A 19,485-nucleotide genomic window follows, 5' to 3' on the forward strand; every position below is an offset into this window, starting at 1 on the left:
AGCAGTATAAAAAAAATAAGGCAAACAGTCTCCTTCAACCCTGTTCTTAATCTGCCCAGAAACACCTAAGATAACTAGTTTTATTAGCTTCTTATGAAGGCTTTATACAAATATGAATGTATATTTTATTTCTCCCCCTTTCTAACACACAAGATAGCATTTTAAACATACTCTTTCTATCCACACTATTAAATACTTTGCCATTCTTACTTAACAACATGTTACCTATGTTGGAGATTTCTACAACACAAGTACATAGAAAACATCCTCATTCTTTTTTTTTAAGATTTTATTTATTTATTCATGAGAGACACAGTGAGAGAGAGGCAGAGACACAGGCAGAGGGAGAAGCAGCCTCCATGCAGGGAGCCTGACATGGGACTCGATCCCAGGTCTCTAGGATCATGACCCGGGCTGAAGGCAGCGCTAAACCGCTGAGCCGCCCAGGCTGCCCTCATTCTTTCTTTTTTACATCTATATCCTATACTATTACAAAGATGTAGCATCTCTTACTCACCACTCACTTATTTATGGATATCTAAGTTCATTTTGCCATTATAAAAACATGGCACTGGATAAATGTATACCTAAATCAATTGACACATGTGCCAGTATTATCTGCAGGATAAATTCCCAGAAATGAAACTGTTAAGTCCAACAACTACACATACATACACACTAAAAAATATATAAGCATATATGTTGATAAACAAGCATATATGTACTATAGGCATAATCATATGTCATAACAATGCAATGTAACTAATAAAATCATTATAACTATATACTAATTACTAAAGTTATTGATTACATTTTATATTTTATCTACTATAACTGTACATTATATAAATATATATGTATATTGATAGATATTAGCAAAGTGCCCTTCAGGGAGCTTGTACCAATTTATTCTCCTACCACTAGCACATGAGAGAACCTCTTTTTTTACAGTTCCACCAACAAAGTACTTAACTATATATTTGGATTTCAGTCAATATGTCAGCTAAAAACTTGTTACTCAGAATAGATTTAATTTACATTTCTTTGATTATGAGTGAAACGGAGTATCTCTTAATACTGTTATGAAACTAGACCATCTATTCATTTCTTTGCTCATTTTACTACTGATTTTTTTTAATCTTTTTCTTATCTGTACACAAGGTAAATTATTAGTCTTTGGTTAGGCTGCAAATATTTTCACTTGTATTTTGACTTCACTTATGAGGCTTTAGTTTTATACTTTGCTTGCTGTAATAAAATGTGTTTTTGTTTTGTTTTGCCTTCTTTCAAAGTCATCTGCATGTATGGCATATGCAGATAACTAGAAGAAAGCGGTAGGATTATTCATGGTGTACTTGATGGACCAAAATTAATTCAGTAAAAATGCAACATCACATATGAAAAATCAAAATAAGTTAGTATAAATAAAGAAAAAGTGACCAGAATGTAGAGATAAACAGGGTCAAGTTTTTTAAAAAGCTTTACTTCAAAAAAAAAAAAAAAAATCTTTGTAAATAATGTTAGGAACTCTATTTAAAAATGATCATTTCCCATAAAGAACATCTGAACAGACCTATTACTAGTAACAAAAGTGAAATGGCAATCAAAACATTACCAAAAAAAAGTCTAGGGCCAGATGGATTAACAGGTGAATTCTATCATTTAAAGAATAATTAATGCCTATTCTCCTCAAACTATCACAGGAAATAGAAGAGGAAGAAAAGCTTCCAAATACATTCTACAAGGTCAGCATTACCCTGATACCAAAACCAAAGACAATACAAAAAATGAAAACTATAGGCCAAATTCCCCAATTGAACACAGATGCAAAAATCTTCAACAAAATATTAAACACATACAAAAATATATTAAAAAGATCATTCGCCACGATCAAGTAGGATTTATTCTAGGGATGCAAGGATGGTTCAATATTTACAAATCAATCAACATGATACATCACATAAACAAAAGATAAAAATCATATAATAATCTCAACAGATGCAAGGAAAGCATGTAACAAAATTTGCCAACCATTCATAATAAAAACTCTCAACAAAGTGGGCTTAGAAGGAAAAACTCTCAACAAAGCAGGCTTAGAAGGAAACATCTCAAATAAAGGCCTTTTATGAAATACCCACAGCTAATATCATACTCCATGTAAAAAACTGAGAGCTTTTCCTTGAAAATCAGGAGCAAGACAATGATGTCCACTCTCACCACTTTCATGCAACACAGTACTGGAAACCCAAGTCACAAAAATCAGACAAGAAAAAGAAATAAGAGGCATCCATATTGGTAACGAAAAGTTAAACTGTCACTATTTGTAGGTGACGTGACACTGTACATGCAAAATTCTAAAGACTCCACAAAAGAAACTACTAAAAGTAAGAATGAATTCATTATTGGAGGACACAAAACTAATACTAGAAATTGGTAACATTTCTATACACCAAAAACAAAGTAGCAGAAAGAAAAATTTAAAAAGCAACACTATTTATAATTGTGCCAAAAAGAATAAAATATCTAGGAATAAACATAACCAAAGAGATGAAAAATATATACTCCAAAACCTATAAAACATTAATGAAAGTTATTAAAGATGACACAAATAGAAAGATATTCCATGCTCATGGATTGGAAGAACAAATATTGTTCAAATACCCATTTTACCCAAAGCAAACTACATTCAATGCAGTTCCTATCAAAATACCAATAGCATTTTTCACAAAACTAGAACAAATAATCCTAAAATTTGTATGGAACCACAAAAGACACTGTAGAGCCAAAGCAATCTTGAGAAAGAAGAACAAAGCCAGAGATACCACAATTCCACATTTCAAAGCTGCAGTAATCAAAACAATATGGTACTGCTACAGTACATAGACACAGAGATCAATGGAATAGAATAGAGAGCCCAGAAAAACTCACAGTTATATGGTCAATTAATGACAAAAGAGGAAAGATATGATGGGGAAAAGACAAGTCTCTTCAAAAATTGGTGCTGGGAAAACTGGATGGCTATATGTAAAAGAATGAAACTAGATCATCTTTTAATACCACACACAAAAATAAACTTGAAATGGATTAAAGATTTAAATATGAGAACTGAAACCATAAAAATCCTAGAAGAAAACACAGGCAGAAAACACTCTGACATTAACCATAGCAACATTTTTCTAGATGTCAATTTGGCAGGAGAAACAAAAGCAAAAATAAACAATTTGGACTACATCAAAATAAAAACCTTTTGCACAGCAAAGGAATAATCAACAAAACAAAAAGAAAACTTACTAAATGGGAGAAGATATTTGCAAATAATGTATCCAATAAGGGGTTAATATACAAAATATATAAAGAACTTACACAACTCAACATCAAAAAAACCCAATCTGAATAAAAAATAGGCAGAGGATCTGAATAGCCACTTCTTCAAAGAAGAGAGATGACCAACAGACACATGAAAAGATGCTCAACATCGCTAATCGTGAGAAAAGCAAATCAAAACCACAATGAGTTATCACCTCACACCTGTCAGAATGGCTACAATCAAAAACAAGAAATAACAACTGTTGGCAAGAATATGGAAAATGGAACCCTCATACACTGTTCCTGGGAATGTAAATTGATACAATCACTGCGGAAACTTGTATGGATATTCCTCAAAAAGTTAAAAACAGAAATACCATATGATCCAGTAATTCTACTGAGTGTTTACCCAAAGAAAATGAAAACACTAATTTAAAAAGATACACGTACCCCTATGTGTATCATAGCATTATTTACGATAGCCAAGATATGGAAGCAGTCTAAGTGTCTACCAATTTTGGAATGGATAATGAATGTGCATTACAGACACACACACACACTAAAATATTACATAGCCATAAAAAAAGGTGAGATGTTGCCATTTCAGATGCCATGGATGGACCTACGGGTTATCATGCTTAGTGAAACAAGACAAAGAAAGGTAAAACTATAGGATTTCCCTCATAAGTGAAATATTTTTTAAAAAATGAATAAATAAAAATCAGAATCAGACTTATAAAATACAGAAAAGAAACGGATGGTTTTCAAAGGAGACGGAATGGGAGAACTGGGCAAAATGGGTAAAGCAGAGTAGGAAATACAGGCTTCCAGTTATGGAATAAGTAAATCATAAGAATAAAAAGCACAACATAAGGAATATAGTTGGTGATATTATAATAGTGATATATAGCAATAAATGGTGTAGCTATACTTGTAATAAGCATAACATAATGTGTAAACTTGCTGAGTCACTATGTTGTACACCTGAACTAACGTTAACACTGTGTGTCAATAATGCTCAAAAAAAAAATCATTTCCCCTCAAATGCAGTAGAAAGAAGATATGCGGTGAGCAAAACTGGGGAGGGAAACTATAATTAGGAGCAGATTCAAAATACGGATCCATAGAATACAGTATTAGCAGTAAGAATGAAGTTATTCAAAATATTAAAGAGATTATCAACAGGAACTGGTTTTGATTAAATAGGATTTGATTTTAAAATGTCTAAGAAATAAGATCTTAAGATATTATAAGAGTGTCACTGTGTCTCTCATGAATAAATAAATAAAATCTTAAAAAAAAAAGAAAAAGAAAAAACACTCTACAAAACCTAACAAAATCAATTTCTTAAGAAAAAAAAATTACAAGGAAGCTGAAAAAGAACAAACCCAGAGGTCAAATGCGGCTGAGAATCTTTCCCACTAAGAGAAGCTAAGAGAACTCTTACAATAAAAAAGTCATCAGCAAAGATCCCTCAGTAGCTTTGTTTTAGAAAGGATACTACATCACCAAAACATAAATGCTACTTTAGATTCTCCAAAAAGGAAATTAAAAACAAGTCTTAAAAATACTATGCCAATCCACAAAGTAACTTAAACTACATACCAGAACAAGTCTAACTCCTTAAACAACTAAGGCACTCGCATGATTTGTGTATTAAAACAAGTTTCAAAGAAATCCCTAGCCCCTTTCTCCATTTGAGGACACAGCAAGGTGCCCACTGTGAACAAGAAAGTTTTCACCTGAATATAACCATCCTGGCATCTTGGTCTTGGACTTCCAAGATTCCAGAACTATGAGAAACAAATTTGCTGTTTATAAGCTACCCAGTCTGTATTTTGTTATGGCAGCCTAAACAGACTAAAACAAAAACTCAGTTTGTTTTTGAAAAGACCAATAAAATTAAACTAATAGCTAGACTTGAGAGAGCAGGAGAGAGACAGAAAGAGCGGACACTCAAATAATTAAAATTAAAAATGAAAGAGGGAACATTAAAACTCATGGGTCACAGAAATAAAAACAATTATAGGGGAGTACTATGAATAGTTATACACCAACAAATCAGATAACACAGAAGAAATGGTTAAATTCTTAGAAACGTACAGCCTACGAAGACTGAATATTGAAGAAATAAAAATTTCAGCAGACCTCTACTAAGGAGACTTAAGGAGTAATCAAAACTCTCTCAACAAAGCAAAGCCTGGGACTAAAGAGACTAAAGGAGAATTCTATCAAACACCTAAGGAAGAATTAGCACCAACACTCCTCAAACTCTTCCAAAAAAATAACTATAGAGAAAGGAACACTTCCAAACTTACTCTGTAAGACCAGCATTACTACACATAAATACCAAAACCACACAGAGCTACAACATGAAAACCACAGACCAATATCCTTAATGAGGTCATGACCTCAGGGCTGTGAGATGGAGCCCCACATGGGGCTTCGCACTCAGCTCAGAATCTGCTTCGGACTCTCTCTCTATTCCTTCTCTGCCCCTCGCCCTGCTCTCTCTCTAAAATAAATGAATCTTTTTAAAAAAGAAAATGTAAGGAGAGGGATGCCTGGGTGGCTCAGTGGTTGAGCATTTATCTGCCTTTGGTCCAGGTCATGATCCCTGGGTCCTAGGATCAAGTCTCACATCAGGCTCCCTACAGGCTCTCCCTGCAGAGGAGGAGCTTGCTTCTCCCTCTGCATATGTCTCTGCCTCTTTCTGTGTCTCTCTCATGATTAAATAAAATCTTAAAAAAAAAAAAAAGTAACCAACATACTGAAAAGCATTTATTCTTGAAATCCTCTCATGGGGATCCCTGGGTGGCGCAGCAGTTTGGCGCCTGCCTTTGGCCCAGGGCGCGATCCTGGAGACCCGGGATCAAATCCCATGTCGGGCTCCCGGTGCATGGAGCCTGCTTCTCCCTCTGCCTGTGTCTCTGCCTCTCTCTCTCTGTGTGTGTGTGTGTGACTATCATAAATAAATAAAAATTTAAAAAAAAAAAAAAAAAAGAAACCCTCTCATGGCTTTGGGTAATAACAGAAAGATTCTGTGGCCTTCCAGCCTAGGCCTGTTACCATCACTTATCCCAACAATTCCATCAGTAGCAAGAACTGTACTTTTACCAGGACAAGGTTGACTATGAAAAATAGGAGCTTTGCTTCCAGAAAAAATGGGCTAAATTTGGGATAAGTATTGAAAATTGGCAATTTGGGCAGCCCCTGTGGCTCAGAGGTTTAGCGCCGCCTGTAGCCTAGGGTGTGATCCTGGAGACCCGAGATCGAGTCCCACGTCGGGCTCCCTGCATGGAGCCTGCTTCTCCCTCTGCCTCTCTCTCTCTTTCTCTCTCTCTGTGTCTCTATGAATAAATAAATTTTAAAAAATTCTCTTTCTTTAAAAAAAAAAAAAGAAAATTGGCAATTTTCTCAACTAAAAGTGATAAGCCTAATAATAAATAAACTATCAAACCCATAGCTTGCCACGCCCCCCAAAAAAAGATGGAAGAAACCGTCTCAGAGACTGGTGATACAAACAACATAGCAATACATATGTAATGGGAGTCTCAGGAGAAAAGACAGAATAAGGGGCAGAAAAAAATTATTTGAAAAAACAGTGGCTACAAACTTCCCAAATTTGGGCACCTGGGTGATTCAGACAGTTAAGAATCTGCCTTCGGCTCAGGTCATGATCCCAGGGTCCTGGAATCAAGCCCCACATTGGTCTCCCTGCTCAGTGGGGAGTCTGCCTCTCCTTTTCCCAATGCCCCCTCCCCTACTTATACATGCTCTAACAAATAAATAAAATCTTAAAAAAAACTCCCCAAATTTGACAGAAAACATTAATTTATACATCCAACAAGGTAAGGTAAACTAATCCTAAATATGATAAACACAAAAAGATCCCCATGTGTAGACACATTGTAAGTCAAAGTGCTGGAAGACAAAAAGTCTTGAAAGCAGCAAGAGAAAATGACTCATCATGAATAGAACAAGAATATGACTAACAGCCGACTTCTCACCAGAAACCATGTCAGTTCAAAGATAGTGAAAGAGACACACACAGTATGAGACAACAGAATAAAAATGAAGAGGCAGAGACAACAATTATGGATCACCTTCCACTTGGAAGTTTCTGGAAAGGATAAGTGACTGGAAACATGAATCTGAGAAGGAAGATAAAGCCAAACAAGCAAAGAACCCATTCGAAATGCTTAAATAAGTATAAATACTGTTTTGAATGAATTAGGAGAATAGGGGAAAATTGAAAATACAAGCGAAAAGAAGAGATAACTGCTAAAGTATGTCCCTGAAAAGGGTGGAAGGAAGGAATCCAAAGCACATGTGGATGGAACTGCGTTAACATCAAAGGGTTGGGGACACCTCTCTCATTATATTAGGAGGAAAGGATGGACAGGCTTAAACAGACTAATGGCAGAAAGTTAAAGGAGCTCTCATATACTGACTTCTATTTGCTTTAGAAATCAGAGGGATATTCAACTGCTGTGAGGAAGTTAAAATCTGAGATTTGAGAAGACTATATTTGAAATAGCTAGAGTGAAGAATAAAAATTAAACACCTCATGAAGTTTAACTGCAGGCCTTATTAAGGTTGTCAAAGAGCCAGCAATTTAAAATGGGCAATCTTCGAGGTTTCATATTTTCTTCAGCCCTGTTCACAAGTGTCTTAAAGTATGCAAGAGAGGGACACCTGGGTGGCTCAATGGTTGAGCTTCTGCTCTCGGCCCAGGGCGTGATCTTGGGAGTCCCAGGATGGAGTCCTACATCGGGCTCCCTGCATGGAGCCTGCTTCTCCCTCTGCCTGTGTCTCTGTCTGCCTGCCTCTCTCTCTCTCTCTCTCTCTTCCTCTCTCTCTCTACCTGACTCTCTCTCTCTCTCTCATGAATAAATAAATAAAATCTTTAAAAAAAAATAAAATAAAGTACGCAAGGGACAGCAAACAGAGGAATCTGGCATTCTGCCAGATGCATGCACAGAAGAACATGCGACAAAGGTGTCAAAGATATTGGCAAGGAACGCCTGGGTGGCTCAGCGGTTGAGTGTCTGCCTTTGGCTCAGGTCATGATCCCGGGGTCCTGGCATCGAGTCCCATATCGGGTTCCCCACAAGAAGCCTGCTTCTCCCTCTGCCTGTATCTCTGCCTTTCTCTCTGTGTCTCTAATAAATAAATGAATCTTTAAAAAAAAAAAAAAAGATATTGGCAAAAAAAGGGCTGAAGACATGGACCAGGTAAGAAAGAAAGAAAAACAGGAAGGGGTTTGATGGGCAGGAGGAAAGAGCAAAATAGATACCATGAACCAAAGACTATCTCCCTACCAGAAAGAGAAGTCAGTCTCTTGAATTTTCAAGAATATTCACTACCATGCCTCAGAAAGCAAAGGTGCTTCATGTCCTTCATGGCCAAGCAAGCACAAGTAACTCACGATAAGCTATGCACGTAACAGTGAGGCAGAAGGTCTTCTACTAACAAGTAATCTAACCACTGCGTACTTCTTCATGAGTTACGAAAGTTCTTCAAAGCAGGCTCATAATCTGGCTTTAAACCACCAAGTCATGGATCCTCCAAACAATGCAGTAAGCACTTGACAATTTTCTATGAGTTCACAGGTCTCATTTTCTCAACATGTTGAACAACTGAAATGTTACTAATGTAACTCAGGCAAAAAGAAGGTCTCTGGAGTGTCTGTCAAGTGAAAGCACATGATTTATTTTGGTATGTTAATTCCTGTTTCATGTTGTTTGTTTCTATTTCCTCTTTCAATTTCTGGTGTTTTAAATGAAAATTAATCACTTCAATTATGGTTTAATTTTAAATAATTTTTAGGGATCCCTGGGTGGCGCAGCGGTTTAGCGCCTGCCTTTGGCCCAGGGCGCGATCCTGGAGACCCGGGATCGAATCCCACGTCAGGCTCCCGGTGCATGGAGCCTGCTTCTCCCTCTGCCTGTGTCTCTGCCTCTCTCTCTCTCTCTCACTGTGTGCCTATCATAAATAAATTAAAAAATAAATAAATAAATAAATAAATAAATAATTTTTATATTGTCTACTTTGAAAACCCTTACAGCTTAAAAAAAGCTCTTAATTAAAAGCCAATTTATTTTTTTTTATTTTTATTTATTTATGATAGTCACACAGAGAGAGAGAGAGAGAGAGAGAGGCAGAGACACAGGAAGAGGAAGAAGCAGGCTCCATGCACTGGGAGCCCGACATGGGATTCAATCCCGGGTCTCCAGGATCGCGCCCTGGGTCAAAGGCAGGCGCTAAACCGCTGCGCCACCCAGGGATCCCTTAAAAGCCAATTTAAAATACATATACACATACATATTTTCCTATTTCACTGCCTTGGCAAACACAATATAATTAGCATAATTTCATCTATACTTGATATACTGTGGTTTTTAATACCTCAGAATTTCATCATAACTATGTTTTTAACCAGAGGTCCCAAAAAATTCTTAACTAGTGTCTTTAGAGCTCAAATTCTCCCAGGCGCTAGGGAATTTTGTGAAGAAGTCCCCACAAGATATTTCTCTTATGGAACTGGATAGGTAGGGTTTATTACATACTTATGCAGACATACCCCAGAACTGTCTTTTTAAAACAAGTAAGTGGCTGTCATTTCCGGGCGGTGTGGGACAGAGTGGTCAATGGCCTGCAGAGCAACATGCCTAAGCTTTATTGTGACTACTGTGACACATCTCACCCATGACTCTCAATCTGGGAGAAACACACAACGCAGTGGAGGGAAACATAAAGATAATGTGAAAGACTACTATCAGAAATGGATGAAAGAGCAACCTCAGAGCCTGATCGACAAAACAATCCCTGCGATTCAACAAGGGAAGATACCTCTGCTCCTTCTTCTGCAGGGGCAATGATTCCACTTCCTCCCAGTCTCCCGGGTCTTCCACGTCCTAGTATGATCCTGGCACCCCCTATGGAGGGCCCTCCTCCTCCTGGGATGATGCCAGTGGCACCTGCTCCTGGAAAAAGGCCTTCTATGGGAGGCCACATGCCAATGATGCCTGGGCCCCCAATGATGAGACCTCTTGCCCATCTCATGATGGTGCCCCTTAGCCAGGAATGACTGGACCAGACAGATAAGAAGAGACAGGATCCCCTTTATGTCCATTTTATATTACTTGTTTTACTTCACCAGGGACCCATGGTGCTGAGACTCTGGGTGTTTTCTACCAACATGACAAGGAAAACTTGCTCCCCCTTCTTATCAAAGAGAAAATACTTTTTGTATTTTTGTATCAAAAGAGAAAATATCATTTGTATTATGAAATGTGAAAATAAAATTGTCTACTGTTTTCATTAAAAAAAAAAAGTGGATAATACAATCTGGCCTTCCTGTCATTTGACCTTCTATCTCAAAAAGCAGGAGAGAACATAATCTATTATACTGCCATTGCTAATACTGTGAGGAAAAGCAGTCTTCTTCCACATTGTTTTCAGACAGAATTCTCTCCTTTTTTTTTAAGCTACAACCAACTTCAGTTCAGTATTTAATTCAGTATCTAAATGCCCACTTAAACCTCACTCCCATCCATAAGCTTGTTTATCTCATTTTTGTGTTTCCTGATCAGTGTAAGAATTTGTTAATATTTTTTCCAAGGTCCCAATACAAAGTTTTCTACCCCTTCAAAGGGAGGTGGAGGAATCATTCTATATAGACTAATCTCAGTTTTTTCCAAACTCTCCTCAATATTTTATCATTTCAAGAGTAAGTTACAATTAAAATTACATCTCAGATAAGGGTATTATGCTGATTTACGGTTTAATATTCTTAGCTTTTAAAGATGCATGCTGAAATAGTTAAGAATGCTATGAAGGGCACCTGGGTGGCTCAGTAGGTTGAGTGTCTAACTCTTGATTTCAAAGCTCAAGTTATGATCTCAGGGTCCTGGGATTGAGCCCTGTGTCAAGCTCTGTGCTCAGTGTGAGTATGCTTGTCCCTCTCCCTCTGCTCCTCCCCACACCCTGCTCTCACTCACGCTCTCTCAAATAAATAAAATCTTAAAAAAAAAAATGCTATGATATCTGAGATTATTTCAAAATTTTACAGAGTTGGGGTATGTATGGAAATATAAATTATGCAAGATTGGCCAGATGTATTAAATTGTCAAACTGGGTATGGGTACACAGAGGTTTTTTTCTTTCCTCTTTACAAAACTGTGTTTAAAGTTTTCCATAATTAAAAAAAAAAATTAAAGAGTAAATGGTAGGAATTAAATGAACTGCAATTGGTCTTGGAAACAAAAAAAATGTATATTCATTGTAAGTTATAACAAAATCTAGAAGTAAATTAAATGCTTAAATATATATTAGTTAAATTAATTATAGAATATCTATTCATGAGATTATCATGATTATCCCTTTGCCCCTCACCCACTCTTGCTGTCTCTTTCTCAAATAAATAAAATCTTTTTTTAAAAAAAGCATACTGTAAAAAATCTCACTGACATAAAACAAGTGAACCATATATTGCTAAAGGAAAAAAGGGCAGGCTACAAAATAATGTACACAGAATTAAACCATTTTCATGTTTTCTTTTAAGCATAAGTGTATCTGCATACAAACACACAAACACACACACACATAGACACCAAACTACTAGTAAACTTTGTTTTGTTCACTGCTATATCCCCAGCACCAAAAACTGTGCCTAGGACATAACAGGAATTCAACTATTTGTTGCATGTAAATATTTTAGGATTCCAAGCAGCAAGGCTTTTTTTCGGGGGGTGGCTCTCCTTATGCTTTTGTTTCATAAGGTTTCTAAAATATTCACTTTTTTATGTAATTGGGGAAACTTTAAAAATTATATCTTATAAGAAAATTAAAATTTTTCATGACTCTATAATTGTTTCATGAAATATATTTCATAACATCATTTTATACATTGAAAAGAAAGGCATCTTCCATAGGCTGAATTAATAAACTGACCAAGGTAATCAGAACTAGTAAAATCAGTATCTGTTAATCAGTCCTATTCTTGTGAGTGAATTTTGCAACTGTTTAGGAAATACTATCTTTAGGAAAACTAAACTTTAAAGATTAATTTACTTATTTTAGAGAGAGAGAGAAAGAGAGAGCATGAGGGGGAGGTGGGAGAGAGGAGAGAGAGAGAATCTCAAGCTGACTCCATGCTCACTGCGGAGCCAGATGTGGGGCTGTATCCTATAACCCCAAGATCACGACCTGAGCCAAAACCAAGAGTTGGTTGCTTAACTGATTGTACCATCCAGCATCCCCCCAAAACTAAATTTTCTAAAATGAATCTTCAACATGGGTACAAAAACTATAAAAATATTAAAAATTTAAAACTTCACCCATTTATATTCATTTCATATCCACTTACTCAATCTGTAGACAGTAAGCTACATGCTGGGGTAATTCAAAGAAAGTTAAGATATAGCCCTTGGCAACCTAGAACTTCTAATATAGTATGAAAAGCAAATACATAAGAGCTAAATGAATGTAATAATAAAGGTAGTTAACATTTATTACAGCCCTCATTGGCCTTGTGATAAGCACTTAACAAGCATTTCCTCATTTAATCTCTGTAACGACCTTTTTGGTAGCTGCCAAAATATCCTCAGCTTTTAAGTAAGAAAACTAAGGGTTAAGTGACTTCCCCAGTCGCTTGGCCAATAAATAGCAAAACAAAATCAAACCAAGGTCTGTCCAAGACATGGTATCTCTACTGTTAGGAAGGTAGCATATGCCAAAACACACTCATTAGTTTCCATCTACTACTACATCAAGTATCATACATCAGTCTCATGTTTTAAGGGGGATATTCTTTTGTAAATGGTCCCAGGAATTTCTCATCTTCAAATCAATTAGTTATTTCTACTCTGAAATGCTATTATAGCCACTAAACTGTGATTCCTAGAACAGGACTTAGCAGATTCTTTGTTCTTCCCAAAGCTATCCTATGCACTCAGGAGATGAAATGGATAAACTTTTAGCTCTTTTTGTGCTTAAATTCCAAATCACCATACCATATTATATGAGATGATAGATGGTCTAGGCGAATATTAATTTAAATTATGTTTTAGGAAATGTGGTACGGGGGAGCCAAAGAAATGAAGTTCTGAAGTATATTATGGTGATAGTGGTAACAGTAGAATACTGCTAACTGTGTAAGTTCAACAACATACTCTTCCTCCAGAGATTTCTTCCTAGTCTTCTAAATGTCCTACAAGCCAAATTCCATAATGGAGAAGAGAACTAAAAAACTGTAAAACTAGGGGGAATCCCTGGGTGGCTCAGCGGTTTCACGCCTGCCTTTGGCCCGGGGCGCGATTCTGGAGGCCCAGGATCGAGTCCCGCGTCAGGCTCCCGGCATGGAGCCTGCTTCTCCCTCTGCCTGTGTCTCTGCCTCTCTCTCTCTCTCTCTCTCTCTCTCTCTCTCTCTATCATAAATAAATAAATAAATAAATAAATAAATAAATAAATAAATAAATAAATAAATAAATAAATCTTTTAAAAAAAACTGTAAAACTAGGGCAAGGTTTTGTTTCTTGCAATCCAGAAATGTGGTCTGGGCTTAAAAAGTTAACAACAGAAATGACAGGAAAGAATGAATTCAAGAGAAATTCTGAAAGAATCATCATTTCTCCTAAATACAAGATAAAAAGATACAAGAGGATCTAGCTGATCCTCTCAGTCACCTAATTTCCATAACCTATACTCTAGCCACAGTGGGACTATACCCTGAAGGTCCTGAATTTTCACATCACACAGTTTTTAAAAATCACATGATCACTGTACTAAAAAGGCAGATTTTGTATAGTTTTTTGTATGTAATGCAAGATATAGGTAATACCTCTATATGTCCATTCTCTCTTACATGACCTTGTCAGTTAACTACTTCTTTAAAGATACAGTCAGAAGTCTTCTCTGGGACGTCTGCAGAGATAATCCTCTGTCCTCTACCACTGTCCTTACCCACCTACCCACCCAAACACAGAGAACTAATCCCACTGTCAAATATGGCCCCATAGCACTTAGCATACTGAGTCATTATTTCTTTCACTATTTATTTATTGTATGAGCTGATCACTAGAGCTAAAATAGGAATTCCATGAAGGTACAGACCATGTCTCATTTAGCCTATCTCCAGTAAGTACCTAAAACAGAATCTCACACACTACTGTTTAATACACTTTTCTTCAATAAATAAATGAATAAACAAATGAAAAAACAAATTTGCTAACTACTAGAGACCCTATGAAACTTCAAAATGCCAGTGACTCACACAGTGCCATCACAGAGAAAAATCTCTCTTCCTTTGTAAGTTGTTACAGTTCATCATATGCTACTTCAAATTAAATCAGTCTTATCCACAAAAACAGACACATAGATCAATGGAACAGAACAGAGAATCCAGAAATGGGCCCTCAACTCTATGGTCAACTAATATTCGACAAAGCAGGAAAGACTATCCACTGGAAAAAGAGAGTCTCTTCAATAAATGGTGCTGGGAAAATTGGACATCCACATGCAGAAGAATGAAGCTAGACCATTCTCTTACACTAGAGATAAACTCAAAATAGATGAAAGATCTAAATGTGAGACAAGAATCCATCAAAATCCTAAAGGAGAACACAGGCAACACCCTTTTTGAACTTGGCCACAGCAACTTCTTGCAAGATACACCTATGAAGGCAAGGGAAACAAAAGCAAAAATGAATTATTGGGACTTAATTAAGATAAAAGGCTTCTGCACAGCAAAAGAAACAGTCAACAAAACTAAAAGACAACCTACAGAATGGGAGAAGATATTTGCAAATGACGTATCAGATAAAGGGTATCCAAGATCTATAAAGAATTTATGAAACTCAACAGCAAAGAAACAAGCAATCCAATCATGAAATGGGCAAAAGACATGAACAGAAATCTCACAGAGGAAGACATAGACATGGCCAACACGCACATGAGAAAATGCTCTGCATCACTTGCCATCAGGGAAATACAAATCAAAACCACAATGAGATACCACCTCACACCAGTGAGAACGGGGAAAATTAACAAGGCAGGAAATGACAAATGTTGGAGAGGATGTGGAGAAAGGAGAACCCTCTTTCACTGTTGGTGGGAATGTGAACTGGTACAGCCACTCTGGAAAACTGTGTGGAGGTTCCTCAACCAGTTAAAAATAGAACTGCCGTGTGGCCCAGCAACTGCACTGCTGGGGATTTACCCCAAAGATACAGATGCAGTGAAACACCAGAACACCTGCATCCCAATGTTTATAGCAGCAATGTCCACAATAGCCAAACTGTGGAAGGACCCTCAGTGTCCATCGAAAGATGAGTGGATAAAGAAGGTGAAGTATAGGGAACCCTGGGTGGCGCAGCAGTTTAGCTCCCGCCTTTGGCCCAGGGCGCGATCCTGGAGACCCAGGATCGAGTCCCACGTCAGGCTCCCGGTGCATGGAGCCTGCTTCTCCCTCTGCCTATGTCTCTGCCTCTCTCTCATTCTGTGTGACTATCATAAATAAAAATTAAAAAAAAAAGAAGGTGAAGTATATGTATACAATGGAATATTACTCAGTCGTTAGAAAACGACAAATACCCACCATTTGCTTCGACGTGGATGGAACCGGAGGGTATTATGCTGAGTGAAATAAGTCAATCAGAGAGGGACAAACATTATATGGTCTCATTCATTTGGGAAATATAAAAAATGGTGAAAGGGAATAAAGGGAAAAGGAGAGAATATGAGTGGGAAATATCAGTGAGGGTGACAGGACATGAGAGACTCCTAACTCTGGGAAACGAACAAAGGGTATTGGAAAGGGAGGTGGGCAAGGAGTTGTGGTGACTGGGTGACGGGCACTGAGGGGGGCACTTGACAGGATGAGCACTGGGTGATATGCTATATGCTGGCAAATTGAACTCCAATAAAAATAAAAAAAATAAATAAATAAAAATGAAAGCAAATAAATAAATAAATAAATCAGCCTTATCAACCAGCAGTAAAAAGTACATGTAGCTAGAAGCTGATCCAGAGGCCAAAAGTATCCATACAAGGGCTGAAATGGCCCATAGGGATATTCCAAATCTCATGGTTGCAAAATGACCCAATTAACCTTAGATTTCAGAAAGTGTAAATGCTATGTGAACAAAGATAACCAAGGCCATAGGAGCTCATGTCATTCTTCCAACTGACTCTAAGCTGCTATTTCCTTTATTAATGGAGCCTATTCCACAATTCAGTATTAGAGACACTGAATCTCATACGGAGCAAGCAGTTGACTAGGCACCTTCCTCTGCTACCCCATGCACATTTCCTGAGTATCCTTGCAATAAAATTCTATTACTGAAGATAATCTGTGTATCTCTCTTCCTTTTGGTCTTAAAGTACCTAAGGAACAGAGTAACTAATACAGGAAGCCAAGCAGAAGGAAGACACACACACCAAATGCAAACTGGCAAAAGAGTGACATCACTAACCAGTAGAGAGGTTAGATGGAAGGTAGGGATTCTGTTTGAACATACTGCTTTTGAGGAGCCAGCAAAGGTAGTCAAATGTTACTTAGTAGATTCAAAATACTGAATAAGATTGAGCACAAAAGACTGATTCTCAAAAGTGTGTATTTGTGTGTCATTTCGATCAAAGTTGAAGCCTAAGAGTGAATAAACTCACCAAGGAAATAACTACATAAAAAGAGAGGAGGAAGATAGAAAACAGAAAATGCAAGGTCAGTGTCAATTATGAATTGGAAAGAACGTCACATAAAGCAGAGAAACAGAAGCAATAGAAAAACCAGAAAGCCAGAGAAAAAGAAAGCTTAAAGAAACATGGAAGAGGGATGAAAACAGAAAAAGGGTTTCTGATCTCACCAAGCAATGTCTAAAAGCCTGTAATCATTAGATAAAGCCTGAGCATGTTTCAACAGAAGGAAGCCTTACAAATAGAGATTTTAAAGATTCTAGAATTGGGAAACAAAAATATGACTACAGGAATAAAGTTATAAAACTATAAGAAGGGATGTATTCAAAAGTTACATGAAAGTTAGAAAGATGGGATCCCTGGGTGGCGCAGCGGTTTGGCGCCTGCCTTTGGCCCGGGGCGCGATCCTGGAGACCCGGGATCGAATCCCACATCAGGCTCCCGGTGCATGGAGCCTGCTTCTCCCTCTGCCTGTGTCTCTGCCTCTCTCTCTCTCTCTCTGTATGACTATCGTAAATAAATAAAAAATTTAAAAAAAAAAAAAAGAAAGTTAGAAAGAGAGGAAACTGATTTCTATAATACAAGTAAAAATTATGTAGCAACACTCACCAAATGAAATTAAGATGAACCTACATAAGGTAAGGTCTTCTGCCTGCTAGTCATAGAATTTCAATCTTCTCTGCAAAGTAGATGAAATCATCTGTGTAATAGTATATGAAAATATGAAGGTAGAACAAAAAAAAAAAAAGAAAGTACAAATTTAAGGGACTGGAGCTCTGAAGCTAGTAAGGAGTTACAGCCTTTTCTGAAAGTCTATTAATTGTTTTCATGCAAGAAACAGGCCAGTCATAAAAGACTAAGACAGAAAAAAAAAAGAAGAAAGAAAGAAAAGAAAAGAAAAGAAAAGAAAAGAAAAGAAAAGAAAAGAAAAGAAAAGAAAAGAAAAGAAAAGAAAAGACTATATTTAATCCTCTTCCTTTCTTTTCTCTGTTTCCAGCTTTGGAGCAGGAGTTTACAAGTTCGTCGACAGGTTGTAACTTCTGCTAAGGACATCTCTTCAGCTTTGAAGAGACAAGCTTCAGAAGAAAGAAGGCACAGCCCACTGCTTATGATTGGCTAAAGGTTTATTTTGCTATGTTTTATAACATAAACTTTATTATTTTAACTATATTATTAAAGATTTTATTTACTTATTTGAGAGAAAGAGAACAAGCACGAATGGGGGGGAGAGGCAGAGAAAGAGGGAGAGCAAGAATCTCAAGCAGACTCCATGCTGAGCATGGAACTCAATCCAGGACTCCACCTCACGACCCTGAGATCATGACCTGAGCTGAAACCAAGAGTCAGACGCTTAACTGCCTAAACCACCAGGCACACCCCTACTATTTTAATTATTTATAAGTGTACAATTAAGTGGCATTAAGTATACTCACACTGTTAGGCAATCATCACTACTACTCACTTTCAGGATTTTTGATCATCCCAAAAAACTCTTCATGCATTCAACAACTTCCCATTTTCCCCTCCCATAGTCCCAACTAACCACCACTATTCTACTTTCTGTCTCGATGAACTCAATTACTCTATGTATATCATATAAATGGAATCATACAGTATATGTCTTATGTCTGGCCTCTTTCATTTAGCATGTTTTTAAGATTCATCCCTGTTGTATGTTGCATGTATCCCAATTTCATTCCTCTTAAAGCTAAATAATATACCAGAACGTACATACCACATTTTGCCTATCCATTCATCTATCAGTGGACACTTGGATTACTTCAACCTTTTGGCTATTGTGAATAATGCTGAAAATAAACTCTGGTGTACAGGTATCTTTTTGGTCCCTGCCTTCAATTCTTTTGGATATATACCTAGAAGTGGAATTGCTGGATCATATGGTAATTGTATGTTTCATTTTTTGAGGAACCATCATACCATTTTTCACAGTGACTACACTACTTTACATTCCAATGCACAAGGATTCCAATTGCTATACATCCTAAACAACACTTATTTTCTGCTTTTAAAGGAAAAGAAGCTGAGACAACACTTATTTTCTGGAAATATATTTATATATATGATATATATATATATCGTGTGTGTGTGTGTGTGTGTGTGTGTGTGTGTGTATATATATATATATATAAAATAGCCATCCTAAGCAGTATGACATTAATTTATTGTGGTCCTGATTTGCGTTTCCCTAATGACGAGTGATGCTTCTTTTCGTGGATTTACTGTCCATTTGTAGATCTTCTTTGGGAAAATGTCTATTCAAGTCCTTTGCCCACTTTTTACTTGGGAGGTATGTTTTGGCCAAAAACTTTAAAAGAGAAACACAAATGAAGGCTTTCTACATTGCTACTCCTAGCTCCCTAGTCAAGAATAATTAGGTTATGCCTTCTAGATCTCTTGGGGAATTAATGATGGAGAAGAGGATCTGGTCAGAATGCAAATGCAGCAGAAGAAAAGAACTTC

General features: G+C 37.0%; 1 protein-coding gene and 1 pseudogene across 2 annotated transcripts in view; one reads left to right on the forward strand and one right to left on the reverse strand.

Moving 5' to 3' along the window:
* The window catches only part of STK3 (serine/threonine kinase 3), a 271,227-nt gene that overhangs the window by 236,958 nt on the left and 14,784 nt on the right, over nt 1–19,485 (reverse strand). The gene's annotated exons all lie outside the window — the stretch shown is intronic.
* LOC129495741 (U1 small nuclear ribonucleoprotein C-like) lies at nt 9,977–10,416 on the forward strand (annotated as a pseudogene).

Source organism: Nyctereutes procyonoides, unplaced genomic scaffold (genome assembly GCF_905146905.1).
Source record: "Nyctereutes procyonoides isolate TBG_1078 unplaced genomic scaffold, NYPRO_anot_genome, whole genome shotgun sequence".
Lineage (NCBI taxonomy): Eukaryota > Metazoa > Chordata > Mammalia > Carnivora > Canidae > Nyctereutes > Nyctereutes procyonoides.